We start from the raw sequence: 8,431 nt of genomic DNA, 5'->3' as shown, positions 1-8,431 counted from the left end.
CCCAGAGGCCATTCCAACCACTCCTCGATGAGTCTTTCCGGTTCTGGACTTTTCTTTCACGGACACGGCAGGAGTTACGAACTGACTTAGAAACGGTCTCTTTTCGACCCTATATTCATGTCCTCAACAGGGAACACCCCGCTTGAATTCTTAGCTCTGACTGCAGCTGTCCAAAGAGTCCAGGTCAGCTCTCTAGTTTCTGACACCTTTTCACGGTTTATTTCATAGTGATCCCCTAAGGTGTTTGCTTTTACAGATGTTGTGTTTCCGTAGTTTTCTACATGTGTCACGGGACCCCTATGTAGTGCACGCCGCCAACCGAGCCGCCCCTGGGCGTCTTCGTTAGCTCACATGTGAGTGACTGTCCATGACCGGGCACGATAAAGACGGCGGGAGTCGAGGCTGAGGGTTCTCACTGTGCCTGCCCGCGGGTCATAAAGAGCTTCAGAATGTATGCTCATCCAGTCTTTGGCCTCTCTGCAGAGTGCACAGAGCACAGTGGTCAGATATGTGCCCGGTGTAACAAACTTTGTATGTGCCCGGTGTAACAAACTTTGTATGTGAAAGTGTGTGGAGGGGGTATGTATAAATGTTGAAATGTTGACAGCACCAGAGCAAAAGAAAAGGTGTTTACAGGTGAGGAGGGAAAGAGACGGTGTGTGCATGTGTGTGAGCCGAAGAGGTAACACGAGAAAGTAAAGGCAGGAGGACAGAGTGAAAAGACAGTGATGAAGAGAGGGGGCGTAAGATATACACACGGAGGGCTTCAAAGAGGTGTTTGGAGGAAAAAGGTGAAACAGTTTAACTGAGGAAAGTGGTGTGAAGGGGAGGAAAGAAGTGATAAGAGACACTCCACAGACCACTCCACAATCCACAGTCCTTAGTAATGTTTCATTCACTGTTTCCTATTTTCAGAATTCAAACAGTTTTAATTCTAATTATCCACTGCAAAATAATTGCTGTTACTCATTTGTCTGATACTAGTAACAAGAATTGTTAAAGCCAATTGGAATGGGTTGTTTTAGGCTTATGTTCCTTGTTGTGTTTCTGACCTTTATCCTGACGTCGCTGTGGGCTCTGGCCGGGCCCTCTCTGTCTAGCTCTGCCCAGGTTATGAATGCGCCCACAGACGGCGCCCACATAGATGCTTGGGGTACCAGTGCACTCTGACCTCGAGCAGCCAGGCGCGCTTTTATTTATTCCCTCGGGCTACGTGTGATGTCAGTGAGGCGTGTTGTGGCCGGGTGGCTCACTACAGTCGCATCCTCAGCGCCCAGATACCCCTAACGGTGACAGTGCTGCGCTATACAATTGCTAATTGATTGATTGTGTGATATGTATGTTGCAATAACAGAAAATGCACAGAGGCACATGAATACTGGTGAGGGGGGCACGCTGTGTGACGCATATAGTGGGCGAAGGGCATAAAACAACATGGGAACTGTGATGCTGCTGCAAGGGGGGGGGGCGGGTTGAGTGAGCATGTGGGCGTTGCTAGAAAAACAAAATATTCTCTACGTTTGTTCAGCCTTTCACCTTCCGGTAACTACATATAAAGTAACACAGATTAAATGAAAATTAATATGTTAATCAGTGGGAAATACACTAGTGTACATTATGAAACCTCTAATCCTGGTTGGTGCAGTGGAAAACAGTGACTTGTGTACGCTTAGTGCTACGAGGTCCCAGTCTGTGACAGAAAGCACTGTGAACATACAAGTCATTCTGTTAAACTTGCACACACTGTATAAGATAAGCTGCTACAGAATGTGCAAAAAGGTTTAAGATAAGTGTTTTCAATATATAGATTTTTTGCAGGCTGTAATAGTGCAGTTTTTTTTATGAACTGTCTTTTAAAAGCACACACTTTACAGATTAGCTTGTATCTCCCTTACACTACCCCTCAAGATGAATTAATGTGTCTCACCAGGAAGCGTCAAGTGATTCCATCAATTAAAGCCAATACTGGCTACCGTCCGTTAGGAGATTTGTCATGTTAAGCATGGGCAATGAGATTCAGCCATACTTGACCTATATAAATAATCCTTTTCACTTGTTCTTATTGATTAGGTTTAAACATGGCATGTTACCTTGGCTCCTAGCACACCCGAAGGGCTTCTTTAAAGAGGGCACCTTGGGCCCCTGTCCCTGTGATAATGCCTCCGAACAAAATACGCTGCATATGATTTTCTTCTGTAAATTTTACACCCTGTTACGTAAGAAATTTATTTGCCCCATTTTTAAGAAATGTCACTTTGAGCAAGTAAGGCCCGCATTGGTATTCCTGCAAATGCTGGGTTCTCCTTTTGTCTGTTTCGGAGTTGCCAGCTATCTTTCGGGGGCTATTAGAAGTAGAAATCGAATGTAGTTTAATATATCCTAGTCCTATTTTTCAGTATGTTTGACAGTCCGAGACCGGGCCTTTTTACCCTTTTCTCTTGAAACCATGAAATAGTTTTATAAATTTTGGCCTGCCTTACTTTTTAATGTCAATATTCACCAATTATTTGTTCAAACACGTTCTTATGTATATTTGTGAACTGCGCATTGTTTGAAACTCCTTTGTTAATTATTTTCAAATGTAACTATTTGCAAATGAAATTTTGTGTATGCTTTGATGGTTTTAATTATTAACCGAATAAAGCTATTTGTTGACTTGACTTGACTTGACACTGTGAACATACAAGTCATTCTGTTAAACTTGCACACACTGTATAAGATAAGCTGCTACAGAATGTGCAAAAAGGTTTAAGATAAGTGTTTTCAAAATATAGATTTTTTGCAGGCTGTAATAGTGCAGTTTTTTTTATGAACTGTCTTTTAAAAGCACACACTTTACAGATTAGCTTGTAGCTCCCTTACAATACCCCTCAAGATGAATTAATGTGTCTCACCAGGAAGCGTCAAGTGATTCCATCAATTAAAGCCAATACTGGCTTCCAGGCGCCCTTTACATTTGCAGATTGAGCATTTGTCCACATTTACATTTCTTTCAGGCAAGCAGGCACCCTGGCAGGAAGGCTTGTTTAGCTGTCTGCCTCTCCCTTGGTTTCACAGCTCAAGAGGATCCCTGAATGAAACTTCAGCTGAAGTTTTTTAACTCCCGGAATAAACCGTCCTGCACGGTTGATTTTTGACAAAAAGTAGGGGACTGTTTTCCTAAAATTAAACAAGCATTTGCAATTCAAATTGCTTGCATTTGTGAGAGTTAGAGGTATTGGCGCTGTAAATAAGAACATGTTTTACGCATGTGTTTTGGATTTGAGTGGATATATGTAGTGTGGGCAGGGCTTTAAGTGGGCCGGGTCTCACCGGTGCTGAGAACTGGCAGTTTTTTAAAGGGGGCCTCGAAACGTGTCTCCATCGGGCTCTGTTTTGTGAGCTGGCACAGGCGATCGTGCCGTGACCGCAGGCACATCGATGTGCGCGTGCTCACACTGCTCACTTCTCACTAGTGGAGAAATTGCGGCATGACGTCATGCCAGGTGAGCATTGTTGGGGGAAGGGGAATCCTTTAAAGGGAGTTCTTTTCTCTCTAGATTTCCCTTCTCTTTTTGAAACTCAGGAGCAGCAACATTGTCGTGGTGCCACCAGGGCTTTAAGTGGAAACTTTTTAAATATTATATACAAGCCATAGTTGCTCCTTTTTTATTTTATGGAACTAACAACCACTGACAAAGCCAATAGTCCTGACTTGTTGTAGGTATGATGTTACTTGTTGTATCATATATCTGGACGCAATGACAGAAGCAGCAAAATACAAGTCGGGCGGCACACTATGCTAAGCACAAATTTCTAGCTAATGTGTTTTTAAGGCACGCCCTTAAATCCTCAAATACATTGGCTACGCCCCTTTGAGAGACCACCTCCAGTTTTTTCATCCCATTTAAAGCCCTGGGTGTGGAGTGGAAATATATGGTTTGGAATTGTAAGTGGTGAAATTGTGTGTGGTGTAATTGTTGAGTGAATTTGTGTAGTGGAATTATGTGGCATAGTATGTAATGGAAACAAGTAGATAGTAATTGTGTGGTATTGGGTGTTCTGGAATTATGTGGTGTGTAATTATGTGGAATGGCATTTTGTGTGGTGGAGTAGTATGTTGTGGGGTTTAATTTAGGGGTATGCCAACCATTCCACTTCTTCTGTCCTGGTGGTTTGATTGTCAGACAGTGCGACTCTGAGTTTGCTGTTGTGCTGAGCAGACAAACGGATCCTGGGTCCACGTGAAGGAAGGAACCAGTTAACCAGGCCGGAGAAGCAAGCCTGCTTTATCATCTTCTTTGCTGCACAACAGCGTGTTACCCGCGAAGGGAGCACCCTGCTGAGTCTTTGGCTCTCCCTCCTACAGTGCTGCCTGATACATAATTGAGTCCATGGAACCACCAAAAGCACCTACCATTGTAGCAGCCAGCCTGTGCACACGTATGCAGTATCAACACAGTATTACATGTATACAGTGGAAATTGAGACGAATAGTCTTGAGTAGTATTTTCTCTTTAATCCAGAACGGTTGCCCAGTCAACACGTGTTTCGTCTGGGGAAGTACCCCAGGACTTCTTCAGGGCTTCTGGCAAAATAACTTGGCTGATGACCTCTCTGCCGGTTGTACTTCCGTTCTGGCTGGTGAAGGGAAGTGAGTGTTCTTCAAATGACTTCAGTCCGAGAATGAGGACCTTGAGATGGAGCTGAGTGTGGAGGCTTCACTGAGTTAAAAAAGGCGCGCTGGATTCAAAGGGCCCGAATCTCGACGAGGTTCGGGCCCTTTGAATCCAACGCGCCTTTATTAACTCAGTGAAGCCTCCACACTTGGCTCCATCTCAAGGTCCTCATTCTCGGACTGAAGTCATTTGAAGAACACTCACTTCACTTCATCAGCCGGGACGGAAGTACAACCGGCAGAGAGGTCATGAGCCAAGTTATTTTGCCAGAAGCCCTGAAGAAGTCCTGGGGTACTATCCCAGACGAAACACGTGTTCTCTGGGCAACCGTTCTGGATTAAAGAGAAAATACTACTCAAGACTATTCGTCTCAATTTCCACTGTATATATGTAATACTGTGTTGATACTGCATACGTGTGCACAGGCTAGCTGCTATTCTGTATGACCGTTGGTCAATCACGTAGGGGGTTAAAGGTTCACCCCCAACTGTGGCACCGTCTGACGTGGATTTAAGATACACAACACGCACACTTGATGAGAGCTCCATTGCCTACCACATATGTTTAAACCCTGTTTTTTGCACCTACCATTGTAGATTGCGGCCATCTCAGGAAGCGACTCCCCTCCCTCACCTGCTCTCTCATAGCTGACTGCTGCCAGGAGGAATACATCCGTGAGTAATGCAGGTTACTCTCAGAACAGTCACCGCTCCCTACTCAGGCCTAAGGCAGGCTGCAGTCAACACGGCCCTGAATGGACATGGTGCTAGGGAGTCAGCGTTCATACTTAAAAAGTGGTATAAATCGGGGTCGCCGGTATCAATTGTGCAGCTAGTGTAGTGGCACCGGAGCCACAAGATATAAGGGGCCCGAATGTGAAGTCTACTGCTTGGAATGCTTTTTAGGAGCTGCAGCCTCGCAGCTGAGTAATGTGTATGAAGCATGATACTGGTACATGCACATGCAGCCCATGGAGCGCAGGCCGCTCAGTTCAAAGCGTTGTGGAGGCCGAGTCCATGTACCACTTTTTATCTCCGTAACAGAAAAACGACATCACCTTTTCCTGTAAAAGAAGCCACCACATCCCCATTCCGCTTTAGCAAGAACTACAAAGTACAATATGCCAGCACTTGAAAAGTGGCCTGCTGCATGTGCTCCCTCTAACAAGAGGATGAGAAAGGCTGCTACAAAGAGAAAGAGGCTGCTGGGGAGTAGGAAAGAGGGTTCAGGAAAAGAGATGGGGCAATACTTAGGTGGGGTGAATGAAGGGGGTTGAAATACCGTCTGAAGGGGGAGAGAGTGAGAAAGGAGACATAAGCGTAGGAGGCGGGGGAGTGCAGGGGCATAGCCACCAGTTGTACAGCAGGTGCTGTGCACTGGGGTCCAGAGCTGTTAGGGGGCATCTGCACCAACATTCTGGCTGGATTTCCTATTAAGATTGCTGGATGGATGGCTCGTGCTCTTTGCTGGCACCAGGGCCCATGGTACCCTTGCTAAGCCACTGGTGTAACCGTGGAACATTGAAAACAGTGTTCTGAAGTTTGCCTAAAGCACTGTTTTGTTTTTTTTTGTCATCATTTTTATAGTGCATCAAAATAGTTTATTGTAATGTACTTTAAAAACTATTATGATAAAAGCTGTGCTTTGGCAAACTTCAGGTCATTGTTTTCAGTGCTCCACCTTTAGTTTTGCCTCGTGCCTGTGAGACAGTGTTCTGAAGCGGCACCAAACATAGTCTCGTGCCTGTGAGACAGTGTTCTGAGCGGCACCAAACATTGCCTCGTGCCCGTAAGACAGTGTTCTGAAGCGGCACCAAACATTGCCTCGTGCCCGTGAGACAGTGTTCTGAAGCGGCACCAAACATTGTCGCGTGCCTGTGAGACAGTGTTCTGAGCGGCACCAAACATTGTCGCGTGCCTGTGAGACAGTGTTCTGAGCGGCACCAAACATTGCCTCGTGCCCGTAAGACAGTGTTCTGAAGCGGCACCAAACATTGCCTCGTGCCCGTAAGACAGTGTTCTGAAGCGGCACCAAACATTGCCTCGTGCCCGTGAGACAGTGTTCTGAAGCGGCACCAAACATTGCCTCGTGCCCGTGAGACAGTGTTCTGAAGCGGCACCAAACATTGTCGCGTGCCTGTGAGACAGTGTTCTGAGCGGCACCAAACATTGCCTCGTGCCCGTGAGACAGTGTTCTGAAGCGGCACCAAACATTGCCTAGTGCCCGTGAGACAGTGTTCTGAAGCGGCACCAAACATTGCCTCGTGCCCATGAGACAGTGTTCTGAACGGCACCAAACATTGCCTCGTGCCTGTGAGATAGTGTTCTGAAGCGGCACCAAACATTGGCTCATGCTCGTGAGACAGTGTTCCGAAGCAGCACCAAACACTGCCTCGTGCCTGCGAGACAGTGTTCTGAAGCGGTACCAAACATTGGCTCGTGCCTGTGAGACAGTGTTCTGAACGGCACCAAACATTGCCTCGTGCCTGCGAGACAGTGTTCTGAAGCGGTACCAAACATTGGCTCGTGCCTGTGAGACAGTGTTCTGAACGGCACCAAACATTGGCTCGTGCCTGTGAGACAGTGTTCTGAACGGCACCAAACATTGGCTCGTGCCCGTGAGACAGTGTTCTGAAGCGGCACCAAACATTGCCTCGTGCCTGTGAGACAGTGTTCTGAAGCGGCACCAAACATTGCCTCGTGCCCGTGAGACAGTGTTCTGAAGCGGCACCAAACATTGCCTCGTGCCTGTGAGACAATGTTCTGAAGCGGCACCAAACATTGGCTCGTGCCCGTGAGACAGTGTTTTGAAGCAGCACCAAACACTGCCTCGTGCCTGTGAGACAGTGTTCTGAAGCGGCACCAAACATTGCCTCGTGCCAGTGAGACAGTGTTCTGAAGCAGCACCAAACATTGCCTCGTGCCAGTGAGACAGTGTTCTGAAGCAGCACCAAACATTGCCTCGTGCCTGTGAGACATGTTCTGAAGCGGCACCAAACAATGCCTCGTGCCTGTGAGACAGTGTTCTGAAGCGGCACCAAACATTGCCTCGTGCCTGTGAGACAGTGTTCTGAACGGCACCAAACATTGCCTCGTGCCTGTGAGACAGTGTTCTGAAGCGGCAGCAAACATTGGCTCGTGCCCGTGAGACAGTGTTCTGAAGCGGCACCAAACATTGCCTCGTGCCTGTGAGACAGTGTTCTGAAGCAGCACCAAACATTGCCTCGTGCCCGTGAGACAGTGTTCTGAAGCGGCACCAAACATTGCCTCGTGCCTGTGAGACAGTGTTCTGAAGCGGCACCAAACATTGCCTCGTGCCCGTGAGACAGTGTTCTGAAGCGGCACCAAACATTGCCTCGTGCCCGTGAGACAGTGTTCTGAAGCGGCACCAAACATTGCCTCGTGCCTGTGAGACAGTGTTTTGAAGCAGCACCAAACACTGCCTCGTGCCTGTGAGACAGTGTTCTGAAGCGGCACCAAACATTGGCTCGTGCCTGTGAGACAGTGTTCTGAAGCGGCACCAAACATTGCCTCGTGCCTGTGATACAGTGTTCTGAAGCGGCACCAAACATTGCCTCGTGCCAGTGAGACAGTGTTCTGAAGCAGCACCAAACATTGCCTCGTGCCAGTGAGACAGTGTTCTGAAGCAGCACCAAACATTGCCTCGTGCCTGTGAGACATGTTCTGAAGCGGCACCAAACAATGCCTCGTGCCTGTGAGACAGTGTTCTGAAGCGGCACCAAACATTGCCTCATGTCTGTGAGACAGTGTTCT

The 8,431-nt window shown here is 47.3% G+C and overlaps 1 protein-coding gene across 2 annotated transcripts in view; it reads left to right on the top strand.

The window, feature by feature from the left end:
- Positions 1-8,431, top strand: part of LOC146782864 (monocarboxylate transporter 13-like) — a 131,961-nt gene that overhangs the window by 515 nt on the left and 123,015 nt on the right. The window lies entirely within an intron of this gene.

This window comes from Triturus cristatus, chromosome 12 (genome assembly GCF_964204655.1).
Source record: "Triturus cristatus chromosome 12, aTriCri1.1, whole genome shotgun sequence".
Taxonomy (NCBI): Eukaryota; Metazoa; Chordata; class Amphibia; order Caudata; family Salamandridae; genus Triturus; species Triturus cristatus.
This window is presented reverse-complemented; position numbering and strand designations above follow the sequence as displayed.